Raw genomic sequence first — 22,291 nt, 5'->3', positions numbered from 1 at the left:
ACTGTTCGCTGCTCTGGCACCCCAATGGTGGAACAAGCTCCCTCACGACGCCAGGACAGCGGAGTCAATCACCACCTTCCGGAGACACCTGAAACCCCACCTCTTTAAGGAATACCTGGGATAGGATAAAGTAATCCTTCTACCCCCCCCCGAAAGATTTAGATGCACTATTGTAAAGTGGTTGTTCCACTGGATATCTTAAGGTGAATGCACCAATTTGTAAGTCGCTCTGGATAAGAGCGTCTGCTAAATGACTTAAATGTAAATGTAAATGTAATGAATAAAGTAAATATGAGCACTCTACACGCTGCACCTTGGTCCCCTTTAGGCGACCCGTGCTACAACAAAGCTCTTAGAGACTTACCCAGAAAGACTCACAGCTGTAATCAGTGCCTAAGGTGATTCTAACATGTATTGATTTAGGGCTGTGAATAATTACTTTATGTAAATTAGATATTTCTGTATTTAATTTTCAATGACTTTGCAAACATTTCTAAAAACATGCTTTCACTTTGTCATTATGGGGTATTGTGTGTAGATATGTGAGAGAAAAATAAGTCAAGGGGTATCAAATCAAATTTTATTTGTCACATGCGTCGAATACAACAAGTGTAGACCTTACCGACAAGCCCTTAAAGAATTCGCCGCTTTTTTTCAATTTTCGTCTAAAATGACATACCCAAATTTAACTGCCTGTAGCTCAGGCCCTGAAGCAAGGATATACATATTCTTGATACCATTTGAAAGCAAACACTTTGAAGTTTGTGGAAATGTGAAAGGAATGTAGGAGAATATAACACATTAGATTTGGTAAAAGATAATATAAAGAAAAAAACAACCGTTTTTTGTATTTTTTGAAATGCAAGAGAAAGGCCATAATGTATTATTCCAGCCCCGTTGCAATTTAGATTTTGGCCACTAGATGGCAGCAGTTTATGTGCAAAGATTTAGACGGATCCAAGGAACCATTACATTTCTGTTAAAATTTTTGTTTCAAGACTGCCCAAATGTGCCTAATTGGTTTATTAATAACTTTTCAAGTTCAAAACTGTGCACTCTCCTCAAACAATAGCATGGTATTCTGTCACTAATAGCTACTGTAAATTGGACAGTGCAGTTAGATTAACAAGAATTTAAGCTTTCTGCCAATATCAGACATGTCTATGTCCTGGGAAATTTTCTTGATACTTCCAACCACATGCTAATCGCATTAGCCTACGTTAGCTCAACCGTCCCGTGGACGGGACACCGATCCTGAAGAAGTTTTAACCAACAATGCAGTTCAAGAAATAGAGTTAAGAAAAATATTTAATAAATAACTAAAGTAAAAGATTTAATAAAAAGTAACACAATTAAATAACAGGGGGCACTGGTGGTGCCAATAGTGGTGCCAATGGCACCTGACCCAGGCCAATTGTAGGGAAATCCCTCAGGTTCAAGGATAAGCTTGCAGTCCTTGAAAAAGCCAATCGCCTTAAAGGGTCCTTCATCTTCATCAATGAGGATTTCTCAGATGCAGTCCGTCAAAGAAGAAAGGAACTAATACCCGCTATGAAGGCTGCAAGAGAGCAAGGTGACATAGCATATCTGAGGTATGACAAACGGATTGTTCACCCTCCCTCCCAAGGAGTTAGGAGGAGTGACAGACACAAGTAATTCCAGCCCCAGCCCCACACACACAACACACACACACTGACTGAGTATCTCTCTATCAGATTCCAACTGCTGATTTATGTTTGGGCATATAAAAACTGTAAATCTACCAAAGAAAGTTTTGTTAATTGCTCACTTGAATATATTCAGTTTCAGGAACAAAATGTATGAAATATGCTATCTAGTGCAGTCAAACAATATTAATATATTGGCAATATCAGAGACTCACTTGGACTCTTCTTTTGAGGATGCTGAGATCTCTATACATGGATACTATTTGTTCAGGTGGGACAGAAATCGATATGGGGTGGAGTTGCAGTTTACATACAGAGTCACATTCCAGCAAACAATGTAAGGACTTAATGTTGAATGGATTACAGGCTCTATGGGTACAGGTGCATTGATCACATTTAAAACCTATAGTAGTTGGTTGCTGCAATAGGCCACCTAGTGCGGATGTGAAATATCTTGATGGAATTTGTGAAATGTTGGATAAGGTATATAATGAAAATAGGGAAATATATTTTTGGGGAGATTTGAATATAGATTTTTTGAACACCAACTGTCCAATGACAAAGAAATGTATTTCTGTTGCCAATCTATGTAACCTGACCCAAGTTATGACATCATCAACCAGAACGTTCACTAATAGGTCCGGTATCACATCATCAACTTGTATCGATCACATTTTTACTAACATGGCTGAACATTGTTCTAAAGCTGTATCAGTGACACTAGGTTGCAATGATCATAACTTGATTGCGCTCACTAGGAAAACTAAAATACCAAAGGCTGGCCCTAAGGTAATCTACCGAAGGTCCTACAGAGGGTTCAATCAGGACTCATTTGTGGATGAGATTAAGAATGTGCAATGGTTAGAAGTGTGTAGTAAGGATGATCCTGAAATGTCACTGTTTGTTTATGAGTATAGCTGATAAGCATGGCCCTTTAAGAAAATTCACTGTGAGGTCAAATGGTGCCCCATGGATTGATAATGAGCTGAGAAATTTAATGATTCAGCATTATGATGCCAAAAAAGTAGAAGATAAATCTGGCACTCTGTTTGATAGGCAAAGTTTATGTAAATTAAGAAATCTTGTGACCAAGCTAAACAAAGGAAAGAAGAAGGGCGCCTACACCTGCATTGCTTGCTGTTTGGGGTTTTAGGCTGGGTTTCTGTACAGCACTTTGAGATATCAGCTGAAGTAAGAAGGGCTTTATAAATAAATGTGATTTGATTTGATTTGGTCTATCAGCAGGCAATTGATGAAGTAAAGGGTGATGGGAAAAACTGTGGAGAACGTTGAACACTATTATGGGTAGGAATTCGAACATGTCCGCCTCTTTTGTTGAATCACAGGGTATATTTATGACAAAACCACAGAACATCGCAAATTACTTTAATGAATATTTTACAGACAAAGTGGACAGGTTGAGGAATGCTATGATTCCAAGTGACGGCTCCATGTCATATACCCTTATAAAAGATTGTATCACGAAGGAGAGGCAATGCAGGTTCGAATTTCATCAAGTAGAAAGGGAAGAGGTAGAAAGGATGCTGTTGTCTCTTTCGGATGACAAGTCACCTGGTACAGATAATCCTAACGCCAAATTGCTTAGAGTTACAGCTAACCAAATATCTACCCCATTCTCTCATATTTTTAATAAGTGCTTGATGTATGGGGTGTGCCCAGAAGTCTGGAATGAGTCAAAGGTTATTCCACTACCGAAGGGTAGAAAATCTGCATTCACTGGTTCTAATAATCGTCCTATAAGCTTGCTGCCTGTGTTAAGTAAATTATTGGAAAAAATCTACAGTTTTATATAGAGCCATAGTTGAATGGAACTCTTAACCAATCCATATTTCTCAGGCAAAAAATAAATCCACCTTCAAGAAATAAATAAAAGAACATCTAATGCGATAGACCATATGACTGGACAGGAAGTAGAAACATCAACTGAATGTTAAATGTGTTTCCTGTCAGGTATTTTAATTGTCTGTATTGTCTACTTGTTGAATGTTTGTGAAGTCCTGATGTGTGGTTGTTTGTAATGTCTTGTTAATCGGTGTTGGACCCCAGGAAGATCAGCTAGCATTATGGCGTTCGCTAATGAGGATCCTAATAAAAATACATGTTCGAGGGATTCTACCACACTGTAGAATCCCTCAATCATGTAGATTCATGCTTTCCGAAGGCACTGTACATTAGGATGAAAAAGATTTTCAACATTTCTATGTGGAATTTTAATACAGTTTCAGCGTATTTATAGTTAATCATAGTTCTGATGATTATGTTGAAATTAGATTGATGTAACAACTTGTTTAATTAAGGTTAAGTCAATGTATTTATGTTGAGGTTTTACCCTAATTTCAATGTTTACAATGCTGGTTGAAATGAGAAGAAAACAGTACTGATTGGTGACCTTTTTCAAATCCAATGTATTTCCCACATTGATTCCACTCCCCAATACTTTGACCAGTTACGTTGAAACAATGTTGATTCAAACAGTGTGTGCCCAGTGGGTGCCCCTGTCTGTCTGTCTGTCTGTCTGTCTGTCTGTCTGTCTGTCTGTCTGTCTGTCTGTCTGTCTGTCTGTCTGTCTGTCTGTCTGTCTGTCTGTCTGTCTGTCTGTCTGTCTGTCTGTCTGTCTGTCTGTCTGTCTGTCTGATGGAGGCTGAGCTTATAGAGACTGTTTATCCCGTCTGTCTGGCTGATGGACCCTTTGTGTTCGCTTGCGTAGGTGTTTGTGTGTGTGTGCACGTGCGTGCATGCATCTCTCTTTGTGTGCACACTTGTGCGTAGGTGTGTGTTTGCGCCTGAGTGTGTGTGACTGCAGGGGGAGAATGATGTACTGGCTAAATGAGCTGCTTTATCAGGGGGTGCTGCTGTCTGAGGCTTATGTCATCAATATCCTCTTATATAAACGTCAGCTGTGCCATTTTATTCAGAGCTATTTCCCACACTACTGATTACATTAGCTCAGAATGGAGGGGAGCTGCTCCCTCCTTCTCCTACTCCCCATCCCTCACTCTCTTGCTCTCTCTTGCGCCCTCTCTTACCATCCCTCACTCTCTATCTCCCTCCTCCCTGATCCAACCCTTTATACACTCTCTGTCCCCATAACCTCCCACACTTTCTCTATATCATTCTGAGAGAGAGAGAGAGAGAGAGAGAGAGAGAGAGAGAGAGAGAGAGAGAGAGAGAGAGAGAGAGAGAGAGAGAGAGAGAGAGAGAGAGAGAGAGAGAGAGAGAGAGAGAGAGAGAGAGAGAGAGAGAGAGAGAGAGAGAGAGAGAGAGAGAGAGAGAGAGAGAGAGAGAGAGAGAGAGAGAGAGAGAGAGAGAGAGAGAGAGAGAGAGAGAGAGAGAGAGAGAGAGAGAGAGAGAGAGAGAGAGAGAGAGAGAAGAGAGAAGAGAGAGAGAGAGAGAGAGAGAGAGAGAGAGAGAGATAGAGAGAGAGAGAGATATTCTGGGAGACAGGAGGGATAAAGAGCTACCGTCCCCCTTATGTCAGGTTTGCCAAACTCATTTGTTCTCCACTGTACGGTAAGTGGCTCAGAGAGACACTGTGTGGGTGTGTGTGTGTGTGTTTGCAGCAGGGAGACTTATGGCCAGATGGATGCTGCTGTAAAGCTCAAGGCCTTTCTGCTTCCTGGGGAGTGGATATTGTGTTGGCCAAATGATTCATTACCAGGAGTTCAAGTGTGGAGGAGCCTGGGTGGGAGTCGGGCTGATTTAAAGAGAAATGTCAGCCTCAAAAGGACCATTAACACCTCACACACACTAGACCACACACAACACAGTTCAGTGTGTGTGAAACATACCATATTCAGGAATACATTTGATTTAAATCACTTTTTCTGTACTCTACAGTCAATTAAGTTTTGTGCTGTTTGTAGTAGGAACAAAAGCCTTCCAAATCACTATACCCATTGATTTTATACTGTGTTGTCTGAAAGTGATGTATTAGGTAGGTAGTTATGTGTGTGTGTGCGTGTGTGTGTGGGTGTGTGCGTGCGTGCGTACGTGTCTCAACAACGAACAACCGCTTCATCTTTGATTGGCCACTGGAATGATTAAAGTGACATAGAGCGTGACCTTTTTAGTCCAATCAGACTGTGCTAGAAGGTTACGACACTCCATGTCTCTTCTAGCCCCAGATTTTATGTTTTTTTTTTCATTGATCTGACGAGAGGAGTCGAACACTGGATCAATGGGAGAGAGATGTGACATTTAAACCCTGGGTGATACACTACACCCGGGCTAGAGAGTGAAATAGTTAGTCCCATTAAGATGAAAAAGGTCCTATAGTTTCACTGCAGCATCATTGTACATGGATTGGGCTCAAACATTTGTAATGTAAATTGAATTTAAAGTTCTGTGGGTGTGAAATGGCCATACTGTCAAAACCTACATTTCGACTGAAATACTTTCGTTGTCAGATAAGGGTAAATAGATCAATAAATAAGTCACGTTCTGATTGGTGGGATTTTGTATTCATGGGCTTTTCCCTTAATGAAGCTGTCAGTGTGACAGACATGTGGGGTCACATTATCCCCGCCCAGCCCTCACCCCACACATTCACACTCATTCAGCCAGAAATAACCTAGTAGCATAGACGTAATGCAAGAGAACACACCCAGTGTAAAATGGCTAATTTAGGGTTCCATAGACTCCTTCATCTGAGTGCTACTCCATCTCCAAAATAAGATACGGTTTGTTGATGCTGTTGTCACACACACACACACACACACACACACACACGCACACACACACACACACACACACACACGTGACACATGTGACACAAATATTATGTTTGTCTATTTCACCGGGCTGGTGTGATAAGATAGTGGTCCTTTGGTAGAGTTGGTTGAGCATGGCCCTTGTAATGCCAGGGTAGTGGGTTTGATACCCGTGACCACCCGTATGTAAAATGTATGCACGCATGACTGGGAGGCGCTTTGGATAAAATAACACTGAACAAAAATATAAATGCAACGATTTTACGGAGTTACAGTTCATGTAAGGAAGTCAGTCAATTTAAAAAAATAAATTAGGCCCTAATCTATGGATTTCACATGACTTGGAATACTGATATGCATCTGTTGGTCACAGATACCTTTAAAAAAAAAGTAGGGGCGTGTACCAGAAAACCAGTGTGACCACCATTTGCCTCATGCAGCGCGACACATCTCCTTCACATAGAGTTGATCAGGCTGTTGATTGTGGCCTATGAGATGTTGTCCCACTCCACTTCAATGGCTGTGTGAAGTTGCTGGATATTGGCAGGAACTGTAACATGTTGTTGTACATGTCAATCCAGAGCATCCCAAACATGCTCAATTGATGACATGTCTGGTGAGTATGCAGGCCATGGAAGAACTAGGCCAGAACCAGCTACCAGGAATTGTGTACAAATCCTTGCGGCATGGGGCTGTGCATTATCGTGCTGAAACATGAGGTGATGGCATCGGATGAATGGCATGTCAATGGGCCTCAGGATCTCATCACGATATCTCTGTTCATTCAAATTTCCATCAATAAAATGCAATTGTGTTCGTTGTCTGTAGCTTATGCCGGCTCATACCACAACCCCACCGCCACCATGGGGCACTCTGTTCACAAAGTTGACATCAGTAAACCGCTCACCCACACGACGCCATGCACGTTGTCTGCCATCTGCCCGGTACAGTTGAAACTGGGATTCATCCATGAAGAGCACACTTCTCCAGCATGCCAATGGCCACTGAAGGTGAGAATTTGCCCACTGAAGTTAGTTTCAATGCCGAACTGCAGTCATGTCAAGACCCTGGTGAGGACGAACCTACAGTTTCAGAAGATCCCACGAATAAAGAAGCCAGATGTGGAGGTCCTGGGCTGGCTTGATTACACATGCTCTGTGGTTGTGAGGCCGGTTGGACGCGCTACCAAATTCTCTAAAACGACGTTGGTAGATAAATTAACATTAAATTCTCTGGCAACAGCTCTGGTGGGCGTTCCTCCAGTCAGAATGGCAATTGCACACTCCCTTAAAACTTGAGAAATGTGTGACATTGTGTTGTGAGACAAAACTGCACATTTTAGAGTCCCCAGCACAAGGTGCACCTGTGTAATCATCATGCTGTTTAATCAGCTTCTTGATATGACACATCTGTCAGTTGGATGGAAAAGGAAAAATCGTCACTAACAGGGATGTAAACAAATATGTGCACAAAATTTAAAAGAAATACATTTTTTTGAATTTATTTTTTATTTCAGCTCATCAAACATGGGACCAACATTTTACATGTTGCTTTCATATTTTTGTTCATTATATTATTATATTATTGAATGAGCTAATCAGAGCCTTATCGGCTGATATTCCTGTCAGACAGCAGCGATCATTTGAGTCTGTTTGGATTAAAGAGGTATTTTTTGGTCTGTATGCTGCTAAACACCTTCCCTTAAATTAAACATTGATTTTCTTTTAGAGCTCCTCTTGTTGATAAATGGTACATTACAAAAGTACTACAGCATTAATTTAAAAAAATATTACTCAACGACCACCATATTTTGGAAAAATGTTCTGACTTAATTTTTAAAAATGAGATTTTAATGGGTTTTTTTGTTATGTCTTTGCCTGAGAACGAGTAGTTAGCTATGCAGCCTTGGACTTGACACCATATTGACCACAACAGGCTAAACAACAATGACATTCATGATTAAGTTAACTGAAACATGGAGAGAGGAATTCTAACCCAATATTTTCCCTCACAGGTGTCCCCTGAATGAACCTCCCTCAACGGTGAGGAGAAAAGTGGAGAGGAGAAAAGTGGCGAAGAGAAGGAATGAACAGAAAAGACGAGGTAAGCAGATAGATGAAAGACGGAGAAAGACATGAACAGAGGAGAGAAAGAAAATAAGTAAGGACAGAGAGGAAAGAAGAGGAGAGGATAGGATAAGAGTGAAGAGGGTTGGCATTAGCCTCAAGGTTACAGAGGTGGGCTGATAACCAGAGGGTTGCCGGTTTTAATCCACAAATCTGACTGGGTGGAAATTTGTTGGGAGTGAGCTGACAACCTGAGGGTTACTGGCTTTAATATCCTACCATTTACCCCTAACTGCTCCTAGCCTATGATGTTTGTGTGTTGTGTGTCATGAGTACTGTGACAACAAAACAATGTATAATATCTGTGCAAATAGACCAATAAAGCAGGTCTATAGTAAGAGAATAGATACAGTAGAACTATGCAGATAGTTGTGAGAGAATGTTATGGTCATTTTACTATTCAGTAAAGTGGCTTAAATGAACAGAGAAATGGCAGCAACATCTGCTGTGTGTGTGTCATACCAGCGAGCCACACATCTTCCCCCCTGTCTCTTATTCAGAGTCTTTTACTCTTTCTTTCTTTCTCATCTGACACTTTACTCTCTCATTTCTTTCTCTCTTCACAGATGTTGTCAATTTACTCCCTCGCTCCTTTTCTCTTTCTCTCTCTCTGCACATTGATGGTCTCACTCCCACCTCTAACGCTCTCTCTCTCTCTCTCTCTCTCTCTCTCTCTCTCTCTCCATTGACACTCTCTCCTCTCTCTAATTGAAACCTGGCATCGCACATCTTAACACCAGTTGTTGCCAAGTGTCAGTCACAGCTCTGCTGTGTCCTCAGAGTTTGAATCAACTGACTCACACCATGGTACAATCAAACATTGACTTTATTGCATTATCATTAACCCTTTGTGGTTTCGCCCATAGTTAGAGATTGCACTGTTCAGTGGAGCGTAAGACACTGAGCCAAACAGCTGGGGACGAGAAAGGGGAAATCACTCACTGAGTATATCACATTAGTGACATCACTCACTATTAATGAATACATCACATTGTTGTCATCACTCATCTGTAATGAATATATCACATTAGTCACAGCTTCCACACTGTGGTGGGAGGGTCTTTCTGTTGGAGCGTGGCCTAACATATGACTTTATCTTCCTTCTAGGCTCTTATTGGCTCGAGAGAGGGAACATAATGACTGGAGAAGATCTGAGTGTGTTTTCAGCGAGGCAGTCATGTTTGAATTCTCAACATGAGAACCCGTACTCTAGACTCAGCCGCCCCATAACCAACCCCCTCTTCTTCAGCTCACACCTGTGTGTGACAGAAAAGCTTGCAGAGATGACACACACACACACACACAACTTGACTGCTGCCATCTATCATAAGAAGCACTTTTCCCTTGTGTTCCTCAAGGTGCACCTGTCCTGCTTTCTACTTTTAGCAACTCACAGGTGAACACATCTATCTGGGCTCTTATCCTTCCCTTTCAGGTCCCTCATATCTAAGCACTGACCCACCTTCAACCCTGTAATCCCTATGTCTCTCTCTCTCAGGGCTGCTGTCAGAGTCCGAGGGCAGTCTCCTTCACCAGCTGTGTGTGTGGGGGGGGGGGAACATTTCAGAGGTCCCGACATTGGTGTCCTTATATGTAGTTATGGCCCTGCATGTACTTTTTTTAAAGAAAGTTGAAGCTCATTTTCTGCATTTCTATATAATAAAACCATTCTAAAATGCTATTTGGAGAACAGAAAAAACAAGCAAAAACAACCCCAGCCACGGTCACATTGGTTGCTTTAGCTTCATTCACCTCAGTCCACCTACAAACACATAGCCTATACAATTAGCCTCTACACATTAACTAACGTTAACTCAGCACCAGGATTAAAAACGATAATTTTATACGTACAGAGGGATCTGTTTGCAGAAAAAGTATTTTATTAACAAAAGATAAACAAATAAGTTTCCTTTACAGAACAATTGTTTTCTGCAATTTTACAGCAAATGTTCTGCAATTCCACACATTTTGCTATGGGGTGGGGAGAAATGTTTGTAGTTTTAAAGCTAATATCCTGCAATTCTACACATTTTGCCATCACTTTTCATACCATTTTAATATGATATTTGAGTGAGAGTGACTGACAAAATCAATGGGGCCTCTTCCCTTATCTACAGTGAAATAATATAATTTCAGTAGTCCTCTATTATGATTCATTTTGTTCTATCTCACATAGCTCATTAGTACCCCCTTGTGGTTGAATATATATGTATCTATTGGGGGTCCTAGGATACAACAATGAATAATGTGGAACGAATACCATCAAAGGATACCTTACAACTTATAATAATGAACACCCTGTGAAACAGCTGTGAAAACCAACCTGTCAATTTTTCAGATTTTAATACATAAACGTTGCTATTTTTTAGTACACTTGTGTCATTAACTTATTTTCACCGATTTTCTTTTGTACATTAAAATACTGAATTCTGGTGTGTGGAATTTTGAGGAGGTGGTTGCTGTGTGGGTGGGAGGTTCTGCCTGTCACTTGTTCTCAACAGGCAGCCAGTCTCGGAAGGGGGACTTGATGAGGCAAAGTCCAGGCACTGTTACTCTCTTTGTTCTGAGTGTTAGTGCAGTGCTAGTTAATCTGTGTATCTCACATATTATGTGCCCAGTATGATAGAGTGAGAAAACTTTCTTAGCAGATAATGACAACATGACAACAACAGTAGCTGTAGATGATGTAATGAAAAGTTGGAGGGTGATTGGTAATGGAGGACATCAGGTGGATCCATGTCTGGGTGTTGGACAGAACCCCCCAGGTCCAGGAGAACAGGAGCAGTGTTAAAGTGAACAGGGTAGGAGACAGAGACGTAAACACACGGGTTACACTTTACCGTGAGAAAATTTGATGGACTAGTGCAGTGTTATAAATGGGAGATATGTACGTTTCAACACTTTTGGAAGGTATAGCCTACCTCAAGCTGGTCACCCTCCCACTCAGAGCACAGAGAATCTGACTGATCCAAACTCAACTGGCTCTGGTGGATGGGATACCTCCTGGGGAGCTCGGACAGTCGAGGGTCCATGTTCAGTCTCACCTTGATTGATAACAGGAGTAAATGCAATTATATTACAAATACATTTCTTACATATCTCTTGGAGGGCCAGAAATTAAATTAACAGTGGACAATAATATTTACCTGGTCAAAAACCTCCACATCCTTCTCAATCCGTGCCTGAAGGTGGTCCTCCAAGGCGTTCTGATCTGGTTCCACAACTTCCACTACATCAGGTGGGGTTTCAGTGATCTGAAAGTACGTTATACAAAAATAGCAATAGATTAACAACAACACTACGTCAATCATGGGTGAACCTTGGGTTGAAGATCATCGCCTTGGAGGTGGCCTCGCCAGTCTCGTCCTTGATGGGTATCACACAAAACTACAATCCATTTTTGGTTCCAAGCACCCTTTTTAATCGGTTACAGAAGGGAATTTAGAGTTAAGCACGTACTCCTCATTTACTGACCTTAATGGGTATTGCCTCCACCCACTTGGTAAAGTGATTGGTCGCCGTCAGACACCAGCTGTTGCCATTCCTGGATTTCGTGAAGGGTCCGATGAGGTCCACCACTAACATTTAAAGTGTTAGAGAGAAGATTACTTTATTCTTACCCGTATCTGTGTCATACTTTATGCAGATTTTCATATTTGTAAGGATACTGAGGCACACACACACATTCTATAATATTGAACTCTGCTGTGGTCAAATAAAGCAACCATTACAAAACAACTTATCAGGGCAAGATTTGAATTGGGACACTTACAGATCATACTCCATGGTGAAACAACTTTGATGGGCTTCAACTCCAGCGCCACAGTCTTCACCCTCTCAAACTTCTGCCAGGCTAGACAGGGTACTGACCTTTAAGCACCAAGTGACAAATTGAAACATTGTGTGCTCTCTGATATATTAATTGAAATCATAATAATTTCAGATATAATAGAATGTGATTCATAACCAAAAGGTTATTTCACTTGACCAGCTGTCCACCTCCTTGACAATTCCCCATCAGAAGAAGAATAGGTTGATTTTGGCAATCATGTGCTTCACTCCGAAATGGCCAGCATGCATCTCGGTCAGCACGGCCTCCTTCTCCTCCTTAGTAAAAATCACCCTCCTGTGTGGCTGGCCATCCTTCGACTGTATGTACATATGATTGCCTAACAAGTTGGAAGAGAAGAGTTGCTGAAATACTGAAGTCTAAGTACATTTGCACTGCTGTATTTCTCTCTCTGTTTCTCTCTCTCCCTGTCTGTCTTCTACTCTCTTCCCACCTCTCTCTCCCTCTCTCACTTTCATCCTTTCTTTCTCACTGTCTTCCTCTCTCTCCCCCCTCCCTCTCTTAGTCTGTCTAGCGAAGACACTTAGTCAAGGGCATTTGGAATTACCATAATTGCTTACACCTATCCATTTGATTGATCAGGATGAATTTATAGCTAGATACCTCAATATGACAGACATATAACTATATCAGTGGAGGCTGCTGAGGGGAGGACGGCTCATAATAATGGCTGGAATGGAGTAAATGGAATGGCATCAAGCACATGGAAACGTGTTTGATACAATTCCATTTACTCCATTCCAGACATTATTATGAGCCGTCCTCCCCTCAGCAGCCTCCACTGAACTATATGTATAGCTAGCAACATGTAGATGACTAACTAACGTTAGCTAGATGGAAAATGGTTGTTGAAAAATAGCCGTACATAGCTAAATCTGTCCAGCTATCTAATAGAGGTTAACTGCTTAACGTTACCCTGAATTGTGAATTTCTCTGAATGTTGCGTACAATAACAGTTACAGTAGCTTGCTAGCTTATGTTAGCTAAATAAAACTGTCTGGCAGCCAGCTACTGTAGCTTTTTGGCTGGGGGACACTATTTGCATGGGCTCCCTTCCGGTCGGTAATCATGGCCGGTATTTAGGCCATGATTAGAACAAATTTAGATAGTTGGCTTGAATAATTTAGCAATCTAAAACATGTTTTAATGACATGGGATAATTGAGTGACTGTCAGTGAGTAACACCTACAGTAACAAAATGAAAACTGCTGATGCAAAACCAATTTTTGAAATTGCACCTTGTGTATTCTACTATTCTAACTCTCAACAGGAAATTGAGACCCAACTGAGTTGCAAAAATATACACTACCATTCAAAAGTTTGGGGTCACTTTGAAATGTCCTTGTTTTTTAAAGAAAATTAAAAAAATGTCCATTAAATAACATCAAATTGATCAGAAAAACAGTGTAGACATTGTTAATGTTGTAAATGACTATTGTAGCTGGAAACGGCAGATTTGAATATCTCCATATACGTACAGAGGCCCATTATCAGCAACCATCACTCCTGTGTTCCAAGGGCATGTTGTGTTAGCTAATCCAAGTTTAGCATTTTAAAAGGCTAATTGATCATTAGAAAACCCTTTTGCAATTATGTTAGCACAGAACTGTTGTTCTGATTAAAGAAGCAATAAAACTGCCCTTCTTTAGACTAGTTGAGTATCTGGAGCATCAGCATTTGTGGGTTCAATTACAGGCTCAAAATGGCCCAAAACAAAGAACTTTCTTCTAAAACTTGTCAGTATATTCTTGTTCTGAGAAATGAAGGCTATTCCATGTGAGAAATTGCCAAGAAAATGAAGATCTCGTACAACAATGTGCTCTACTCCCTTCAAAGAACAGTGCAAACTGGCTCTAACCAGAATAGAAAGAGGAGTGGGAGGCCCCGGTGCACAACTAAGCAAGAGGAAAAGTACATTAGAGTGTCTAGTTTGAGAAACAGACGCCTCACAAGTCTTCAACTGGCAGCTTCATTAAATAGTACCCGCAAAACACCAGTCTCAACGTCAACAGTGAAGAGGCGACTCCGGGATGCTGGCCTTCTAGGCAGAGTTGCAAAGAAAAAGCAATATATCAGATTGGCCAATAAAAATAAAAGACTAAGATGGGAAAAAGAACACAGACACTGGACAGAGGAAGATTGGAAAAAAGTGTTATTGACAGACGAATCTAAGTTTAAAATGTGTTCGGATCACAAAGAAGAACATTCGTGAGACGCAGAAAAATGAAAAGATGCTGGAGGAGTGCTTGACGCCATCTGTCAAGCATGGTGGAGGCAATGTGATGGTCTGAAGGTGCTTTGTTGGTGGTGAAGTGGGAGATTTGTACAGGGTAAAAGGGATCTTGAAGAAGGAAGGCTATCACTCCATTTTGCAATTCCATGCCATACCCTGTGGACGGCGTTTAATTGGAGCCAATTTCCTCCTACAACAGGACAATGACCCAAAGCGCAGCTCCAAACTATGCAAGAACTATTTAGGGAAGAAGCAGTCAGCTGGTATTCTGTCTATAATGGCGTGGCCAGCACAGTCATCGGATCTCAACCCTATTGAGCTATTGTGGGAGCAGCTTGACCGTATGGTACGTAAGAAGTGCCCATCAAGCCCCTCCAATTTGTGGGAGGTGCTTCAGGAAGCATGGGGTTAAATCTCTTCAGATTATCTCAACAAATTGACAACTAGAATGCCAAAGGTCTGCAAGGCTGTAATTACTGAAAATGGAGGATTCTTTGACAAAAGCAAAGTTTGAAGGACACAATTATTATTTCAATTCAAAATCATAATTTATAACCTTGTCAACGTCTTGACGATATTTACTACTCATTTTGCAACTCATTTCATGTATGTTTTCATGGAAAATAAGGACATTCCTAAGTGATTCCAAACTTTTGAATGGTAGTATATATACACTGCTCAAAAAAATAAAGGGAACACTTAAACAACACAATGTAACTCCAAGTCAATCACACTTCTGTGAAATCAAACTGTCCACTTAGGAAGCAACACTGATTGACAATAAATTGCACATGCTGTTGTGCAAATGGAATAGACAACAGGTGGAAATTATAGGCAATTAGCAAGACACCCCCAATAAAGGAGTGGTTCTGCAGGTGGGGACCACAGACCACTTCTCAGTTCCTATGCTTCCTGGCTGATGTTTTGGTCACTTTTGAATGCTGGCGGTGCTTTCACTCTAGTGGTAGCATGAGATGGAGTCTACAACCCACACAAGTGGCTCAGGTAGTGCAGCTCATCCAGGATGGCACATCAATGCGAGCTGTGGCAAGAAGGTTTGCTGTGTCTGTCAGCGTAGTGTCCAGAGCATGGAGGCTCTACCAGGAGACAGGCCAGTACATCAGGAGATGTGGAGGAGGCCGTAGGAGGGCAACAACCCAGCAGCAGTACCGCTACCTCTGCCTTTGTGCAAGGAGGAGCAGGAGAAGCACTGCCAGAGCCCTGCAAAATGACCTCCAGCAGGCCACAAATGTGCATGTGTCTGCTCAAACGGTCAGAAACAGACTCCATGAGGGTGGTATGAGGGCCCGACGTCCACAGGTGGGGGTTGTGCTTACAGCCCAACACCGTGCAGGACGTTTGGCATTTGCCAGAGAACACCAAGATTGGCAAATTCGCCACTGGCGCCCTGTGCTCTTCACAGATGAAAGCAGGTTCACACTGAGCACATGTGACAGACGTGACAGAGTCTGGAGACGCCATGGAGAACGTTCTGCTGCCTGCAATATCCTCCAGCATGACCGGTTTGGCGGTGGGTCAGTCATGGTGTGGGGTGGCATTTCTTTGGGGGGCCGCACAGCCCTCCATGTGCTCGCCAGAGGTAGCCTGACTGCCGTTAGGTACCGAGATGAGATCCTCAGACCCCTTGTGAGACCATATGCTGGTGCGGTTGGCCCTGGGTTCCTCCTAATGCAAGACAATGCTAGACCTCATGTGGCTGGAGTGTGTCAGCAGTTCCTGCAGGAGGAAGGCATTGATGCTATGGACTGGCCCGCCCGTTCCCCAGACCTGAATCCAATTGAGCACATCTGGGACATCATGTCTCGCTCCGTCCACCAACGCCACGTTGCACCACAGACTGTCCAGGAGTTGGCGGATGCTTTAGTCCAGGTCTGGGAGGAGATCCCTCAGGAGATCATCCGCCACCTCATCAGGAGCATGCCCAGGCGTTGTAGGGAGGTCATACAGGCACGTGGAGGCCACACACACTACTGAGCCTCATTTTGACTTGTTTTAAGGACATTACATCAAAGTTGGATCAGCCTGTAGTGTGGTTTTCCACTTTAATTTTGAGTGTGACTCCAAATCCAGACCTCCATGGGTTGATAAATTGGATTTCCATTGATTATTTTTGTGTGATTTTGTTGTCAGCACATTCAACTATGTAAAGAAAAAAGTATTTAATAAGATGATTTCTTTCATTCAGATCTAGGATGTGTTGTTTAAGTGTTCCCTTTATTTTTTGAGCAGTATATTATATAAGCCTATATACAGTGCCAGTCAAAAGTTTGGACACACCTATTAATTCAAGGGTTTTTCTTATTTGGACTTTTTTCTACGTTGTAGAATAATAGTGAAGACATCAAAACTATGAAATAACACATGGAATCATGTAGTAACTAAAAGTGTTAAACAAATCTAAATATATTTTAGATTCTTCGAAGTAGCCACCCTTTGCCTTGATGACTGCTTTGCACACTCTTGGCATTCTCTCAACCAGCTTCATGAGGAATGCTTTTCCAACAGTCTTGAAGGACTTCCCACATATACTGGGCACTTGTTAGCTGCTTTTCCTTCACTCTGTGGTCCAACTCATCCCAAACCATCTCAATTGAGTTGTGGTCGGGTGATTGTGGAGGCCATGTCATCTGATGCAGAACATCAACACTCTCCTTGGTCAAATATTTTCACATTTCCAGATTGACTGACCTTCATGTCTTAAAGTAATGATGGACTGTCATTTCTCTTTGCTTATTTGAGCTGTTCTTGCCGTGATATGGACTTGGTCTTTTACCAAATTGGGCTATCTTCTGTATACCACCCCTATCTTGTCAAAACACAACTGATTGGCTCAAACACATTAAGGAGGAAATAAATTCCACAAATTAACTTTTAACAAGGCACACCTGTTAATTGAAATGCATTCCAGGTGACTACCTAATGAAGCTGGTTGAGAGAATGCCAAGAGCGTGCAAAGTTGTCATCAAGGCAAAGGGTGGCTACTTTGAAGAATCTAAAATCTAAAATATATTTTGATTTGTTTAACACTTTTTGGTTTCTACATGATGCTATATGTGTTATTGCATAGATTGGATGTCTTCACTATTATTCTACAATGTAGAAAATAGTAAAAATAAAGAAAAACCCTTGAATGAGTAGGTGTGTTCAAACTTTTGACCTGTACTTTACATATTTTTTTCATATTCTAATAATTTTTTCAAATGTATTTGTAGCTCATACGTAGCTGTGGTCCTGCATGTACTCTGTGTTTTAAAGCAAAGTGTCATTTTCCACATCGTCAGGGACAATTTGCTTCTTGAAAGTCCAATATCTTGAAAACTTGACTGCTCCGATATGCAAACTGTATCAACAGCGAACAGATGAAAAAATAACAAAACATTTTTCTTTTAATAGGCGCTTACAATAGACATTTTATAAATGTATCATTTCCCAGTGATGCAGTGTAATGTTTCCAATAAAAAAACGTGTTTTTATTACGTTGAACATTAGCTTTTTATGACAGAATGTTAAAATTAGGTGAAATAACGTTGTTGTTTTTTAAAATCAGGTTCCACTGCTCAAATGCACCTAATGTCCGACTGTTCACTCTGCTACTGTCCGGCAAACCGTACCAGAGCATCCGCTCTCGGACCAACAAGGTCCAACAAGGTACGAGACAGCTTCTACCCCAGCCCGTAAGACTGCTAAATAGCCATAAGACTGCTAAATAGTTAATTATCTGCATTGACCGTATCTTGCACTAACTGACTCTATATACACACTCACTCACACACACGACGCCGACACTCGCACACAAAACTCCCACACATCCACATACACATACAGTACACATACACATTCACACACACACTTTCACACTCATATGCTTCTGCTACTCTGTTCTTAATTTTTACTCTTATTATTATCTATCCTGATGCCAGTCACTTTACCCTGCCTTTATGTAGGCTGAACATCTACCTCAAATACCTCGTACCCCTGCACATTGATCTGGTACTGGTACTTCCTGTATATAGCTTCATTCTTATCTATTTTATTCCTCTTGTGTTAATATTTAAATATTTAGTATTTTTACTTTGCATCGTTGGGAAAGGCTCATAAGCATGCATTTCACATAAAAATCTACACACCTTGTATTTGGCGCATGTGACAAATGCAACTGTATTTTATTTTATTTTATTTGATAAAATGATAATGCTCATAATTTCGTATGAGCAACGAGTATTTTCTTAATAGTCAATCATGTGTTTATTTAATTGGATTATTCAAGCCTATGTTTGGCCATGGTAGGCCTGTAGATCCCTAAATTCTCTTCACCCTAAATTCTCTTCTCCGAGTGACTTTCAGAAAAAAGCCAATCAAAGAACAAAGGCCTGAGTAGAAATTTCTCCTGATTACGAAATCCAGACCTACGTGAAAATGTGAGTGTTTCTACATTTCTGAGAGGGTATCCAATGAAGACATCACATTCATCCGCGCGGATGTGGGCGCAATGATGGAGTATGGAAAGGGCACGCGCGCGGGTGAGAGGGGAACCCTGAAAAGACCCAACATGGCCCGTGTAATCAAATCTCACGCGTGGGTAAATTACAAAATAAAACAGACACAAAACACTTCCAAACCCAGCAAATAAAGTGACTTGAGTAATAAAGTCATTATTCTCAACTATTCATTGTAAACTTTGATTGCAGACACCCTTGTCAATCAATCTTTACCATGGCCTACATTCTAAATCTTAAAGTGTGATAGGGCCTACAAGCTTCAGCACTATTGTCACATGCAGAAAAAATATTTGATGGACAGAAATCTGTGCGAGAAAGCAATCAGCCTCTGAAATGTCACGCGCTTGAGTCCAGTAAATTGCCCAAGGGCGTCAAGGATTGGACATGAAACAACTGACTGTTGGTGGCTGAAAATATTTAATCCGTTCTGACCATACTATTGGACAATTCCCTCATACAAAGTGTAATATACAGTACATTGCACGAATACAAATTTCACTGCTTGTATTTAACATGGCTGTTGGATTTAATCACAGTAAAAAAAACACGGCCCGCTGCGTTAATTGTGATAGGTGGAGGTACATGACGTCTAGCCTATACTTACTGTAGGCAAATATGTATATTTTAATTCATGCATTTCCGATGGAAGGCAGTGTAATATAGAAATGCAGCCAATGCATCAATGCCATCCACCACATAGGCCCTGCGCTCAACGTTTCTTTCCAAATATGCTTTCAACAATAATGTGACGTTTGTATTGCCTTTTTTGACATGTTGCAGTGTTAACCATGATTTTAACGCTATACCGATTGTTTTAATGCGTTATTATTACGCTGATTAATGCATACCATAAAGCTGGCGCTTTTATCCAAAGCGACTTATCATGCGTGCAGGCTATGTATGGGTGGCCCCAGGAATCGAACTCACCACAACCATGGCGTTGCAAGCACCATGCCCTACCAAATGAGCCAAATAGGACTATTGAATTCCTATTATTAGCAAGGCTATATTTCAGAATTCACAAATAGGACAAATGATATAATAATATAACAAATAGTCTAGGCCTATATTATTATTATTACTATTATTATCATTATTAATAATGATAATAATAGTAGTAGTAGTAGAATAGACTGTGGTGGTAGTAGTAGTAGTAGTAGTGGTAGTGGTAGTGGTAGTAGTAGTAGTAGTAGCGGTAGCGGTAGTGGTAGTGGTAGTAGTAGTAGTAGTAGTAGTAGTAGTAGTGGTAGTGGTAGTGGTAGTGGTAGTGGTAGTGGTAGTGGTAGTAGTAGTAGTAGCAGAGGTAGTGGTAGTAGTAGTGGTAGTAGTAGTAGTAGTAGTAGTAGTAGTAGTAGTAGTGGTAGTGGTAGTGGTAGTAGTAGTAGTAGTAGTAGTAGTAGTAGTAGTAGTGGTAGTGGTAGCGGTAGCGGTAGCGGTAGCGGTAGTAGTAGTAGTAGTAGTGGTAGTGGTAGTGGTAGTAGTAGTAGTAGCAGAGGTAGTGGTAGTAGTAGTGGTAGTGGTAGTAGTAGTAGTAGTAGTAGTAGCAGTAGTAGTAGTAGTAGCGGTAGTAGTAGTGGTAGTGGTAGTAGTACCACTACCACTACTACTACCACTACTACTACTACTACTACTACTACTACCACTACTACTACCACTACCACTACTACTACCACTACTACTACTACTACTACTACCACTACTACTACCACTACCACTACTACTACCACTACTACTACCACTACTACTACCACTACCACTACTACTACCACTACTACTACTACTACTACTACTACTACTACTACTACCACTACCACTACTACTACTACTACTACTACTACTACTACTACCACTACTACTACCACTACTACTACTACTACTACTACTACTACTACTACTACTACCACTACTACTACCACTACCACTAGTAGTAGTAGTAGTAGCAGTAGTATTAGTAGACCTATAACTTATAACCTATTCACATAGACCCCCCCACATTTTTTTTTGTTACCTTTATTTAACTAAGCAAGTCAGTTATTTACAATGACGGCCTACAATAACCTAGCAGCCTATAATTACCGGCCTATAACAAACTCATCAGGGACACTGTTTCACTGGCCTGCACTGGTCTGCAGAGCCCTGTATAACAGATAGGTTACTATTAACAATTCTCTGGAATACAGAGAAATACAAGCTTAAATAATCTTGCTTAATTGGCATGTAGTCAACATAGAAGAGTTTAGTGGAGATTAGGCTAGCCTTACAATTATTTCATTAAGCCTAGTATAAATGTGAAATCATACTGGGTGGTGAACCTGACACTATTTTTCCAAATAGTATAGGCCTACTGCAAATGCTTTACCTATGAGACAGATCCATATCTGTACATCATGACAGCAAGGCAGTGAGGAGGTGAAATATTTCCCCCCGCGCGCTATGGAGGCTAGCCCTTTGCGCCTGAGTTATAGCGCAGAGGATATTGCACGGCTAAAGGAGGTGATGATGTCTCTCTGCCCGGAAGTATTATCAGCCTGACATACTGCTTGCACAATAGCCTTTATAAAACATAGGGCATATCTACACTCACTTGCACGCACGAACGCAAAGGCAGGCTGCTGCACACGTTTACAGCCATAGCCATTGCACTTGTCGACTTCCTATATCGAAAATTAGGCAACAAGTAAAAACTTTATTTTTCTCGATAGGTTAACTTAAATATCATAACTGCAAGCAAATGATCCTGTATTTTACAAAAGTTAATTCAATCTGAACCATATTGAACGTAGGCCACAATTTTTTTCATGCGTTCATTATGTGGTAGCCAAATAAGCTATTCTACCGAAAAATATTCTACAAAAAAAGAAATATGTATTTTAATTGCTGATTTAAACGAAAGTCTGGGAGCATTAAGTATTCCAATTCGACTCCTCCCCCCGGCCATGCCCTCTAATTACGGCTGCTCAGCTCGTGCTAAATCCTGCACGGGACCGCATATACCCACAGAGTGACAGAGGGAGAGAGAGTGAGCGGGAGAACGAGTGGGGGAGAAAGAGAGAAATTGTTAGTCGTGGCCAATTGCGGCTGTTTTTTTGGGGCATCACTGTCCACGGGATGGTTTCATGTTGTGGCTCGTGCGTCACCCCGGAACCGTGGAAAGGAGAAGTGGGA

At 41.2% G+C, this 22,291-nt stretch overlaps 1 pseudogene; it reads right to left on the bottom strand.

Moving 5' to 3' along the window:
- The window catches only part of LOC115152661 (solute carrier family 2, facilitated glucose transporter member 5-like), a 52,041-nt pseudogene extending 39,933 nt beyond the window's left edge, over positions 1–12,108 (bottom strand).
- Positions 12,109–22,291: the final 10,183 nt, after the last annotated feature.

Source organism: Salmo trutta, chromosome 18, assembly GCF_901001165.1.
Source record: "Salmo trutta chromosome 18, fSalTru1.1, whole genome shotgun sequence".
Lineage (NCBI taxonomy): Eukaryota > Metazoa > Chordata > Actinopteri > Salmoniformes > Salmonidae > Salmo > Salmo trutta.
Note: the sequence above shows the minus strand (reverse complement) of the source record. Positions and strands in the feature narration are given on the sequence as shown.